We start from the raw sequence: 14635 nt of genomic DNA, 5'->3' as shown, positions 1-14635 counted from the left end.
TAACACTGTGACAGGAGAATTTTATAGATGTAAATATATAGATGGGTATTAACAAATAGGGGTTGGTGATGAAAAAGTGTAAATTAAGGGTTGTATGTATTTTTTATTCCTACATCATACAAAATTAAGATAGAAAATTTTGTCCAAAAAAATAAAAAAAAAATGTCAGGGGTAACCCCCCTTATAACTTATGGATATGAAAAATAGATTAAAACTTATCCTCGGTCCCATAGGATACACTTGTAAAATTTTATAAAAATCGGCCAAGCCGTTTCGGAGTAGTATGGTAACTAACACTGTTACAGGAGAATTTTATGTATATTGAAGTAACTGTGAATTAAATAATAAAAGTGGCTAACTTAACATAGGCAAAAAGTTTTTTTTTGAAAATTTGTGTAAAATACCAGCTTTTGAAATTCCAAGGTTAATTTACTCTACAGTCAATATTAACAAAGCTATTCCAATTGTTTTCAAGCCAAAAATGACTCTACTTTCGTAAAATGTTTTCGTAGTGACAAAAATTACTTTTTAATGATTTTCTTCAATAATTTGAAAACAAGACTATTGTTCTGTCATGTGGTTTTCACAGAATTTCTATATAATTATTATTTTCTGAACAATAACATTACAAAAAAAGATCTTTGGGATAAACAAATTGAATAAAATTTAAACTAATTATCGAATCGCCTTAAAAAATTTTGTGCGGTATATGGACTCATTGACTCAACTTTTTGAAAAATATAAAAGTCGTAATGTCACTTTCGCGAAAGTTGTAGCAAATTTTTTATTTTCGAAATTTTAGTTTTATTTTGCAATTTTCGAAGCAACAAATGATCGGACCAAAATTAAAAAACTGCCATTTTAAACATTGACTCATCTACTAAAAGAAGAATACTATAAATAAGATATTTAATTATCCTATTTTTACCTGTAGCGATTTAAACGAAAAAACTGCCATTTTTGACCCTTATTTGTTAATAACTAAAATTCTCGTCCGAACTGTGACGGGCATTTTTGTATGTATAATGTATTAGGTATATAGTACCCAAAAAACCCATTTGCAACCTGGCTGCTCAAGTGTCCCGACACAAACCTTATTTCCCTGGAGTATTATTGTATGGTGTCGAAGTCTTAGACTGTGAATAAAATCGATCTAAATTGCCTTGAGGCTTTCGAGATGTGGAGCTATAGAAGAATTTTAAAAGTTTCTTGGGTGGAGAAGATTCGAAACTCCACAATACTAGAATGTTTTAGCAAGACTACTGAGATTATAAAAGGCACCAAGAAGAGAAAGCTGGTGTACTTCGGACATGTAATGAGAGGTCCCAAAAATATAAGTTGCTACAAAATATTACACAAGTGAAAATAGAAGGCAAACGCAGTCCAGGACGAAAAAGCACTAATTAGTTGATTTGGGGTGGCAGTGAATAAAATTAAGATAGCTATGATGGTAATCAACGTTCTGAAAGGACATGGTACACGAAGAAAAAGAAAATAACAGCCCAATCCGAAAAAGAATCCTGCATACGCCAGTGACGAGAAAATTTTTATTTCATTGCCCCCACCTTGAAAGGTTGCTGGATCCGCCGTTGAACAAAAGTCGAATCCCCAGCCGGTATTACCCTTTTTTCATTTTAATCATCAGACACGCCCGCTTACACATGCGGTCAAAACAAAACTACTAGCATGCACTGTTATCCTTAATGGCAATTACGGTTCATTCTCTTTAATTCTTGACTAAACTGGAAAGGTGGCGCCACTAAAGAATTTTCCAAATGCGCATGTCATCGCATCTGCAGAAACTGCAACAGCGTTGCCACATTTAGTAGATTTCTACTTTTTTGGTAGATTTTTGATATTGTTTAAAAAATTCTAGTATTTTTTAGTAAATTTTTGGTATATTTCAACATTTTGTTATGGCTGAAATAAAATTTGCTTTTTATAGTATTTACCCCATTTCTAAATTAGTTTTCAGACATTTTGTTACAATTCCCCAATATCATTACCGAAAATAAGATTCAGGACGTAGATGATGAATTTAAAGGCCGCGTCTCACCATCAAATAATATGATCAAACAGTTTGAGCAAACTCGGGAAGTACGTCAAAGTGACGTCACAATTGCAGTTTTTTTGAAATTCTAAAAATCTGTGCTCTCACTATCAGTCTAGTTTGATCAAATTTTTTGAATTGAGTTGTCTAACTTGTTTGTACTTTATTTAAAATTAAAATTTTTCATTATTATCCACAATAAACACTCAGGATGTGACGTCACTAACTGTCACTTTCAGTTTGCTCAAACCAGTTTGATCAAATTATTTGATGGTGGGACGCGGCCTTTACAGAGAAATGAAACTGGATTCTGGTGCAGTTTCAACAAACTTGCAGATTTCAAGTAGCAGTGCAAGCAGTATATCAGGTGTTATTGCAGAGTTATGGCATTCGGTGAGCCTATTAGAAGCTAACGATGTAAAACTAAAATATCTAAGCATATGTAACTTCGCAAAACAAAAAATGTTGTGTTTACGTGTTTCCAATGTAAAATGCGAAAGAATTGTGTGAAGAATTTGATCCTGACATGCAGAAATCAGTGGATGAAAAAATATTATATACAAATATTAAATATGAAACTGATAAAAATTAATTATAGTTTTTTCCCAGTTAAAATCTAAAAAAGTTTGTTTTTTTTTACAAATATTCATATTATATTAATTTCTAGTTAGTCAGCTGTTGTTTTTATTATAAAAAGTCCTAAATTATATACAAATACGTTAATATAAAGTTTTATAGTATGTATATTTTAGTTTTTGATTTAGCAGATTTTAGCTAAACTTACAGACTAAAAACTTACATTAGATTTTCTAAATAAGATGTGGCAACGCTGTCCAGAAATGTCATTTTATTTTGTCTTGTCAGTGGCATCTGATGACATCGTTGTTTGTTTACATACGTGTTTGGATTTATTTTATTAAATTGTTTTTTTACTTTTTACTTATAGATTAGCTATACATAACAAAGACTTTTGTTCTTTTACTATAAAGTAAAATATTCAGTCTGTGTGCAAATTTTTGAATCAATGGTGATTAAGTGCTGTGTACCAAACAGGACTGAGAAGTAAGGAATATTCTTTTGGGTTACTTTGCATCCATGTAATTTAAAAATTTTGTGTTAATTTCGGCGCTGCCTTAATGTCGATTGATGTGTTTATAAACTCGGCAATGTTACAAAAAGATACTGGAAATATTTTAATTTTATTATGAGCTTTAATTTTGGTACTTTCCTGTAAATTGTGCCGTTAATTTTTTAAATAAATATTTTAATTTTTGAATTTTATTTTTCTACCTTTCCTATTGTATGAACTATATTTATAATTGCAGTAAAAGACTCCATAATGTAATGCAAATTACTAAAAATAATCGCTAATGTAAGAAACAATTGTCGATTATTTTTATAATTTGCATTATGTTATAGAATCTTGTTTTACTACAATAATTAGCAACAAAGCTTATTTGAACGTTTAAAATTCCCGCCATTTTCCATTTAGTTCATGACTAAACCTGACAGAGGGCGCTGTATACATTGCAATTTTACGTATTAAAGAGTTGCCTATCTATTCTACTTATATATACCTTGGCCCGGATTACGTACACTCGACACGCATCGTATCCGCCATGTTTACCGTAGGGAGTGATTACAAAACCTCTTTCCCTACGTTGTCGATGCGAGTCAACTCGAAGGCACTGCTCGATACCTACGACCCTGTCGAGTTGCCAACTCGAACTATCTATCTCTCTCTGATAGATCGCTGCTCTCCTATAACGCTTTCTCTCTTGCCGGTCCAAGTATAAAAATTAAGAAAAGTGATACATAATGACATAACCTACTTACTTCATACTTTGATTTTTTCAATTTAAAAATAATGTAAATCGTTAATCAAACGATATTTAGATTATACGGTTTTGATAATAATTCTCATGTTTTGAACGTTAAAAAAATATATTGTTTAAATCTCCCAGTGAGGTGTTATTACACTCATTACACGGACAGAAGTTCTCTAATACTTATTCCTATTTAAAAATATGTGAAGGAAAGCTCTGAGACAGAATTCGATGAAGTGAATAGGTAGTTAGCAGTGACCATTACGACCTTTAGTAATATTTTTATATAACGTATCCCATCTTTCCCTGGCCATTTAATCTTTAATAACGGTAAAAAATCATAATTAATCTCAAATTCTACTCAAGTTCGAAAATCATATATTTTTATATATACGTACACGTTATCACTGTACCATCCTTAGAATATAAAATAAACGTTTATAACAATTAAATATGTAATAAAAACTTTATTTTATATTCATTAGGCAATCCAAACCACGTGACCTCTGGTTGGCTCACAAACTAAAGAAGAGGTTATGTTTGTATCTATTTTTCAATGATTTTTCATTGTTTATCGTCGTATTTTGGATTCATTTGGATTTCGTTTCCTGTTTTTGTGAACTTTATAAACTTTACCACAATGCGAACTGATTATTTAAGGAAATTATTATTGGAAACTCCAGATGTTGCGAGAAAGGTAGGCGAAACAATGTTTATTTACTGTTCATTTTGCCCCGATATTTATCAATAATGATGAATTTTGCAAGCAATAACAGTATTTCTTTTATTGTTTTAGATATTTATTGAAGCTGAAAATAATTGGGGATTTAGATCCATACGGAATTCAGTCAGAATTGGATTTTACAGTAAAGTGCAGTCCATCAAGTTACTATTATAGATATGTATTTATACAGATCTGGTGGAGTCTCACAGTTGCTACTCTAAGCAGCAGATGAAAGCATACAAAAGCCTTCAGGCACATAAATATTTTACAGCTGGATTTGTTTTGAATGGAGTAAAAATTGTTAATGATTTCCTGATTTCCATATTATTGTTGGAAAGGTATGCCTTTATTTTATTTATTCACCATTAAGAAATATATGGATAACAGTATTAGTGTCTTTTGGATAAATTGGTTCTAAATATTAGATTTATTTACGTTTATATATCTGTATGAAACCAGACATATTGTCGTCCTAATCTGTAAACTGCGAACTCCATAATTCTCTGAAAATGATTTATTACTGCCATCTATTTGAATTACTGTCATGATTGTTCTAAAATTATATTATATGAATGTCTGATTTTAAATAAAGTATTCTCAATCATTGTAAAGAACGCAAATACTCTAATAAAAATAAATTTTTGTAGTTGAAGAATTTCCAAAAAAAAATAAAATATTTTTTTTAGGTGAAGCATTTCCAAAAAGCTAATGCTAAACGACTAAATGCTTGGGTGGGGTGATAGCCAGTTCTGATGACATAGCAAATGCACATTGTATGCGTATGGCCGGTAATAGTGAAGTCTGCAGCCATATTGCAGCAATCCTATTTTTAGCTGAGTATGCCCAGATCAAGACAGACGAAGAAGAACCCAATGCATGTACATATGTTACAGCTACATGGTTTGGAGATAGCAACATATGCATTCTCTGATGAAAAACTAATGAGTTTTGAAACTGTTCGGTCAGAGTGCTTGTTGCGCTCACTAAACGAACTGAAATATAAGAAGTCTTTGGCATTGTGTTGCAGCGATATAAAAATGGTTATTCATTTTTAATTATAATGTACTTCTTCATCATGAGTAATTATGTATTGGTCTTTTAGATGTGTATTTATTTTTGTAATTAGTATCAACTTGTAATGATAATATACATTTATCGTTTAAGGTACGACTATGTTTTGACTCTAAAATAAATGTTTTAAAAATCGAATCCTGCCTCTTTCTGTTAGTAACTACCCATGGATATCACAAATTGTGCTTACTGATAGGTTTGTTCGTAGAACGATCAGCAACTCTTGCCAACCATCAGACACATGCGCATTTGTAGTCTATGAATGCTAACTATTAACTGCACAACGCTAACTGTTAACTGCTCATGCATCTGATGGTTGGCAGCAGTTGCTAATCGTTTGTGTCGTACTATGAACAAACCTATTAGGTCTGGATCCTGTGTACCAAAAAAATTGATTAATAGCAAGCTGAAAATTTGTTAATAGTTTAACGGTGTCCAGTTGGACAAACTTTGATGTATTGTGACACTGGAACAGGGGTAGTTTTAATTGTGAAACAGTTTGGAAACTCAGATTTGGAACATCAGATTACGAAAACATCCCATAAATTTTGTCGGACAGAACATCCAATTGATCTGTTACCCTTTCATTAAATTCTCATGCAAAAATCAGACTGCTATTACTAACCAACATGATTCCTGTAGTTTGACATGGTCTTCGTGTTCTACTCATTAAAATGCCCAGTTGGTGATTTTTTCACCAGTCTGGTTTTTGCATGAGAGTTTAATGAATTGGTAGCAAATCAATTGGAAGTTTTATCTGACAAATTACATAAACATTTTCGTAGTTTGACGTTCCAAATTTTTAACCTATTCTACATTTAAAACTTCTAGTGTTCCCATACATCAAAGTTTGTCGGACTAGACACTGTTAAGCTATTAATAAATTTTCAGCTTGCTATTAATCAACTTTTTTTTGGTACGCGGGATCCAGGTCTATATGGAATAAATAAATAACAAAACAAATTCCCTGTCAAAACTGCATTTATTTTGAATAGAATGAAAAACAAAATAATATTGTTTTAACAAAATAGGGGATAAATGTTAAAATTTAGTATTAATAAAGTTTGTCACATTGGCCTAAAATTAATGTCACTAGTTACGTTAGTGTCACATATAAATAATTGTAATAATATTAATAAAAACCATAATTCCTAGCATGAGTGTGTCCTGTTTTTTGATAATTTAGTTAGGCGAGGAAATATAAATGAGTTTCTAATAGGGCTTTTCATTGATTGTCATTTGTTTCGAGCTTCCGTTAGATGTTGTATAATTCGTGTATAATATTACTATACACGGATTATAGGACATATGACAGAAGCTCAAAACAAATGACTGTGAATGAAAAGCCCTATAGAGGGAACACGAAAAAAATTAACATTATCCGATCAGCTCGACTTTCACAGTTCACTACTATACAAGTTACAGGCATGTTTTCAGCACTTTTTTTTATTAATGGCTTTGACATAGCCAATTAGCCATTTTCAGCACTTGAAATCACCAAAAACGAAAAGTTTATAAAATAATCAATCTAATGAATGTCTTTAAATACTATAATAAGCTCAAAATCACGATAAAAAACAAATTAAAATTAACATTATTCTGATCAGTTGGACTTCCACAGTTCACTACTATACAAGTCACAGGCATGTTGTCAGCACTCAAAATCACCAAAAACGTAAAGTTTATAAAATAATTAATCCAATGAATGTCTTTAAATACTATATTAAGCTCAAAATCACGACAAAAAACAAATTAAAATTAACATTATTCTGATCAGTTGGACTTCCACAGTTCACTACTATACAAGTCACAGGCATGTTGTCAGCACTCAAAATCACCAAAAACGTAAAGTTTATAAACTAATTAATCTAATGAATGTCTTTTAATACTAAATTAGCTAAAAAATCACGACGAAAAACAAATACGAAAAATCAAAAATTACATTGAGTTTAGGTTAAGAACGGTTTTGTGTGCCAACCAAAGATCACGTGATTTAACTTTGACAGGTCGATGGATTCCCTAATTGTAATAATTATTGAGGTTAATGAGAGAAATTCCTTGGCATATAACGTGCACATCATTCCATTTGTTCGAAATATTATCCCGTAGGTTCAAAAATACGAAAATTTCCGATGATTTTCTGACAGTCTACTCGAACCCAGTTCGTAATCACTTTTTGGCTTCGATGCGTATTCGCACCGAGTTTGCCTACGGTTCGTTTTGCGATCTCGCATCGAGTGTTCGTAATCCCGCTGCAGATTTATGACTACTAGTCCTAGTCCGATTCTCCTCTTGATACAAGCCGTCTACATATTACAATACAAGCCTGTTATGCATTAGCACATTTATCTTGCGATAGTGGCGCCATCGGACGGAAAGGCTAAATACTTATCGGAGCACCCACGTAATGTAAAAAAATAGGTATCTACTGAATAACCGTTGAATTTGGGTGTAGAGAACACTTACATGAATAAACACCAACAAATTTAGATACTTTAAAATAATTATAAAAAATGCAATACTCGATGTGCCATTTAAAATAAAATTATTCTTTAATGTCACATGTAGACCAAATTCAACTAAAATAATAAAACACCCTGTGTGATAAAATAATAAAAAATTATATTTTATTGATCCTAAGTGTATATCGTCGGTGTTTGTTGATATTTTATGTATAACCAGGATATATTTTTAGTGGAGTCACTGAAGGTGGATATGAGCTATTACCTCCGATTTTGTTCAACCTCCATCGATTTGCATGAAAATTGGTGAGTGGTTAGAGGATATCTCAAGGAACAAAGGTTACATGTTGCCAACTTGCTCTTTTACCCTGGGGGTGGATCTCACCCCTTCGCGGGGTGAAAATTATTTTATTAAAAATGACCCCACAATTAGATAGGGGGACAAATTCTAAGCAAAATTTGTTATATAAAGTTATTAAAATAAATCCAAACTTTTTGAGTTATTAAAGATCAAAAATTTTAATTTTTCGTAAGAAAAATGCATGTTTTTTACCGATTTTTCATAGATAACTCAAAAACTATAAGTTTCTACACAAACGTTATTATTACCAAAATTTAAGCTAATAAAAAATTAAATAAATCTCTTACCAAAACAACCTTTTAATATTAAAAGTGGGTTAAAAGTGAGTTACAGGTAATTGAATGCATATTTTTTCGGCGAGTACCCAAATCTAAGTATTCAAGCTTAAATTACGGGAAAATTATGCATTTTATAACATCAACTTATTAAACATTTGTGAAAGTACTTAAAAATATCTATCAAATGAGATACAGAACAAGTTAACAGCATTAAAAATTATGCTCCAAAATTTTTTCAAACTTAATCTTTTAAAAAATTTGTCAAAAAATGTTATCGTTTTTTTCTAATAACTCCGTTAACTTTTAAGATATTAGGTTCACTTGAAAACGATTTGAAAAGAAATTCTAAATTCTATTTAAACGCGTTAAAATTAGTCTTTTATACCCCTTACTTTTTTAAAAATCAAAGATTAAATGGCCACGGTTACATGGTTCTCGCAGCAAAATTTAAGCTTTAAACGTTTCTATCTCGGTTATTTTTCACCCTACAGAAATAGTAAAACGGGTATATTATTTTATATAGAAAAAACTCAAATTTGGTGATTAACCATTTTTTACGTATATTGAGTATTTTTATAGTTATTATCAAAAGAAAATGAAAATGACGATAATTTTAAAAATTCAAATTTTTTTAATTTTTTTTTTAATGTGCATTTTAAACCGGTGAAAATTGTTAAAATCATTACTTATGCTAATACAAAGAAATTTTAGTAAGGATTACTATAAATTTTAATTTTTGTAGAAATGGCGTATGTTTTTTTTTTCACTTTTTCCTAAAAAATTCGAAAGGGTTCTCTTCGTTTCATCATAACTTGCTTAATTTTGATGCTATTAACTTCTTCTGGAGCTCATTTGTTAGACATTTTGAAGTACTTTGTTTAGCAGGTATATTTTATAAAACGCATCGTTTCCCCGTTATTTACACTTAGATTTGAATACTCATCGAAAAAAATATACATTCAATTACCCTCACTTTTACCTCACTTTGAATTAACATTAGCTTAGTATTTTGAGTGAACAGTGTATTTAATTTTTTATTGTCTTCAATTTTGGTAGGAATAACTTTTTTGTTAAAGCTAATAGTTTTTGAGTTATACGTGAAAGAAACTTTAAAACATGCATTTTTTTAAGAAAAAATAAAATCTTTGATCTTTAGTAACTCAAAAAGTATTGATTTATGTTAATAACTTAATATAACAAATTTTGCTTAAAATTTGTCGCTCTATAGATTTATAGTATTATTTTTAATAAAATAATTTTCACCTCAGAAAAGGGGTGGCATCCACCCCCAGGGTAAAAGCGCAAGTTAGAATCATGTCACATTTGTTTCTTGAGGTGTCCTCTAACTGCTCAATAATTTTCATGAAAATCGATGGAGGTTCAACGAAATTGGAGGTGAAAACCTTCAGTGACTGCACTATTCATTATAATTAATTATTGCTAGAGCTTACAACTTAGGAAAGCTTTAAATATTTCATAAATAAAAAGAGACACGTGTAGGAAACTCTAAAGTTTGAAATCTAAGTAAAACCACGTGACAGATTATGTTCCATTTAAAATACGTAAGTTATGTACAAGGTGTAACAAAATGGCAGGTCATAAATTAAATCACATATTCTAGGACCAAAAATAATTCGATTGAACCCTACTTACCTTAATACAAATGTTCATATAAAAACGTAACAGCTCTTTGAAGTTACAAAATTAAAATCGATTTTTTCCAATATATCGAAAACTGTAAGGGATTTTTTTATTAAATATGGACGTGCGGCGCATTCTTATGGAAGGGACATCTTAAAAAAATAACAGTGAATTTGTGCACTCCATAAAAATGTTATGGGGATTTTGGTCCCTAAAACCCACCATATATTTTTCTACGTTCCAATGAATTTATTATTGTGGTATATTAGTTCAAAAATATATTTTTCCGCAAATCGCCAGGAAATTTTGACATTCCTGTCAAGATTGCTTGAAGAAAAAGTCAGGACTTCCTTACTGTAAGGAAATGTCATTTCCTTACTGTAAGGAAATGATATTTCCGTACAGTTGTTAGTGTTCTACATAAATGATAGAAAACACATTGCTATTAAAACCTTGTAAATTACCTTAATCATTAAATTTTCTTTATCTGGAGCTTCCTGGATAAATTTTTCAATTTCTTCCTTCGTTAAAATCTTAGATTTCTTTGCCCTATAACCTTGAGCTTGCCGTTTCAATAAAGAACGAAGTTTTGAGTATGTAAATATATCTACATTGTGTTTAAGTGCAAGGGTTGACTTCAGCATTGAATAATTGGCCCATAATGTTGAAGATTTCATCTTTAAACAAAGGTCTAGGAAGTATGCCATTACAACATTTTCTGAGGAAGAACTCGTATTTTTACTCATGCGATAATCCATAAAACGTCTGTATGCATTTTCGTACTTTTATCTTGATTTCTTTGGCAATAATTCTAATAAAGCAGTATTCACTGCCTCAACCAGCTCTGGAGGAGTCCCAGGAATGGAAATTTCATCATCACTTATCATTTTACTTTCGAGAACACCAGCAATTAAATTTATAAGCGTCAAGTTTGACAATTCAACCTCAATACGTTTCCATAGTAACCCAAGTAATTTTATTAGGAATTTCAAAGCACCATTTATTTGGGAATAAAATTATCGCGTTTTTTTTAAATCAATCAATATCTGTCGAATTTTAAACGATTTGCGGAAAAATAGTATGTTTACCTCGTAGGAAAAGCCACATTCCTGGACTCTGTGTTGCTAAGTCTCGGCTTGCGCCTCGACTTAGCAATCTTCACAGTCGTCCAGGAATGTTAAGCTTTTCCTACCCGGTAAACAATGTACTATTTATAACCTTTTCCTTTTTTAGTACTTTTTCGGTAAGGGAGTTTTTATCGAGATATTGAACAATTGTAAAATCCAACACATATTTTTATATGGTTAAGTAAAATTATAAAGACCTGGTAATAATATGAAAATTTATTTTTAATTTACATTTTTTAAATACATTTTGAAACATATTAAAAAAGAAGCCGCGTCGAGATAAAAACTGGATTATCGAAAAAATACTAGTGGCAAAAAAGTTTTTAAAACACTGTGTTTAACTAATGGTACCGCAATAACAATTCAATTTAATAGGGACGTACACAACAGTTTGGGGGGGGCGGGTTTACGGGAACAAAACACCCAGAAAATTTTTATGGGGTGCAAAAACTTCACTGTGTATTTTTGTTAAGATGTTACTGCCATAAGAATGCCGCATTTCCATTTTCAATAAAAAAATCTCTAATAGTTTTCGATATATCGACGGCGGAAAGGCGTGACCTCGTAACTGACAAATTTGCATAAAGTGAGTTATTTCGGTTTTCGCTTTAGAATAACTGTAGCGGCATCTATTAACCAGTGGTTAAAGCTGGGACAATTTTCGGAAGGCTTTAAATTATAGAAAACGGTACTACTAAACATAATAAGATACGCCCTAAATGAAAAATGATTCGGTTTTTTTGCCACTTACGGTAAAATCATGATCTTGCCACTTACGAGTTCCTGCTTTTCCGCAATCAATATTGGAAAAAATATATTTTCATTGAGTGACTTCAAATTAAGGGCTGTAATTTTTTTATGTGCACATTTGTAATAACGTAAGTTAGGTTCAATCGAACTATTTTGGTCCCAGAATATGTGATTTAATTTATGACCTGTCTCTTTGTTACACCCTGTATATAATATGTACATTACTACCATTACTACAGCTTGAATGTGTTAATAGAACAATCAAATATTAAAAAAAATGTAGGTATGGGAAATCCTTATAAGAGTACAACTTATGTTTTAAGGGAAAACTCACAAACGAAATGGATTTGATCACGTATGTATATCAGGCCTACAAATTAAAAATTCGAATTTTCCCAGATGTGTGGTCTACACCATTAGATGCGTCTGGAGTCCTCCTACAAACGATCAGTTATGGGCGCAATTCGTAAGTGTAAATTTTGAGTAACTGCCGAAAAATTAAAAATGTTTAAAATTCAATTTTTTAGTTTTCCGGCTTTGCTGGGCGGTGTATATGTCCAATCCTGATCACTTAGGCACCATTTGAAAGCTGGATTGAAGCGCTACCAATGTCGTATATTTTTAGCTTTTCTATAACTCTTTGAACCTGAGATACGTTCACCCGAAAAATATGCCCTGTTCTACCTGCCCAGTCCTAACAAAAAAATTTCAGAATGGTGTAATTTTTCAACAAACGTACACACACATAATATCCATAAATATTTCCTTTTTTTAAATAGAAATTTTAAATTGTATAACGGATTTTCAAAATTAGACATGCGTTGGAAGCTATCGACCAATATTATCAGAAATCGCAGAGGATGGACTTAACCCACGAGCAGTCGCGCCGTTAGAAAAAATCTAACATATTGTGCTTTTTCGTGATAACTTGATGAAAAATTTTGCAACATAACTTTCCACTCGTAAGTGCCTCGAGGAAGAGTGTAATAATGCATAGGTTTATTTTTTCTTCTTCTTCTTCTTCTTTTTTTGGAATAGGCTTTAGTGAGAAAAAATTAGCTTTATTAATTGTTAAAAATAATATTTTTAACATTACAAGTAAATAAAAATCCCCTCCCTCATTTTTATCCATTGTGTTCTATTTTGAGCACTTTGCATCCAATTTCTTGACATTTTCTTGAGATCGTCAGTGCAACAAGTAGGTGGTCTCCCTCTACTTCTTTTATCTAATCTCGGCCTCCACTCAAGTAATCTCTTCGTCCACCTCTCATCACTGATTCGGGCGACGTGTCCGGCCCAGTTCCATTTCAGGGTGGCAATTCGGGAAATTACATCGGTATCTCCTGTTCTTCGTCTTAAGTCTTCATTTCTAACTCGGTCACGAAGCGATATACTCAGCATTGACCTTTCCATTATCCTCTGAGCTATTTGCAGCATTTTAAAAGTTGTCAAAAAATGTCAAAGTTTCGGCACCATAAATCATCACAGGCAACACACATTGGTCAAATGTTTTACATTTTAAAGAAATTGGTATATCGCTTTTAAAGATGTCTGTGAGTTTTCCATAGACTGCCCATGCTAGGTTTATTCTTCCTCGTAGTTCGCATGTTTGGTTGTCTCTTGTGATCTTTATTTCGTGTCCAAAGTATATTTATTTTTCCACTCGCTCTACTTCGTTGTCTCCAATATTGATATTTCCGCTAGTTACTAGGTTTGTCATGAATTTTGTTTTGGAGATGTTTATTTTAAGACCTACACTGGCACACACTAACTGCAGTTCATGTAGCATTGTACATATCTCCTTGAGGTTGTCAGAGAATAAGACTATATCGTCTGCGAATTTCAAATTTGTTAATCTTCTACCGTCAATATTCAAGCCTCGCTCTTCCCAGTTTAGTTTTTTACAAGCATATTCTAGTACTGCGGTAAACAGTTTGGGCGATAAGGTATCGCCCTGTCGGACTCCTCTGCCGATTGGCATATGGTCCGTGTTTTTATGTAGTTTCACCGACATAGTTGCGTTCTTGTATGTATTGTAAATTAACCTTGTGTATCGGTAGTCAATGTGGCATGCTTGTAGTCCTTCCAGAATTCTATCAAATTCTACTGTGCCAAAGGCTTTATGGAAATCTACAAAAGCCAAAACGAGTGGTCGATTGTATTCGATAATCTTTTCTATTTCCGTTTTAACGCTATACTATAAATAACAATACTACAACATAAAGATTTGTTCTAAATTCGCGTCTAAATTGGTATTTTACAGAGCGCGTTAGACAAAATCTAACGCGCGACCGATTACGTGACAGAAAATAGCGCGACTGTTCCCGAGTTAATTTTATGAAATT

General features: G+C 31.8%; 1 protein-coding gene and 1 long non-coding RNA gene across 3 annotated transcripts in view; one reads left to right on the top strand and one right to left on the bottom strand.

The window, feature by feature from the left end:
• LOC114334365 (Bardet-Biedl syndrome 4 protein) overlaps nt 1-14635 on the bottom strand; it is a 369578-nt gene that overhangs the window by 67360 nt on the left and 287583 nt on the right. The gene's annotated exons all lie outside the window — the stretch shown is intronic.
• On the top strand, nt 4399-5809 carry LOC114334366 (uncharacterized). The gene is made up of 3 exons (XR_007697851.1): nt 4399-4573; nt 4673-4938; nt 5287-5809. It is a non-coding gene; the product is annotated as an uncharacterized LOC114334366 (long non-coding RNA).

The sequence above is a fragment of the Diabrotica virgifera genome, chromosome 4, assembly GCF_917563875.1.
Source record: "Diabrotica virgifera virgifera chromosome 4, PGI_DIABVI_V3a".
Taxonomy (NCBI): domain Eukaryota; kingdom Metazoa; phylum Arthropoda; class Insecta; order Coleoptera; family Chrysomelidae; genus Diabrotica; species Diabrotica virgifera.
The sequence above is the reverse complement of the archived record's forward strand: the minus strand, read 5'-3'. Positions and strand labels throughout refer to the sequence as shown.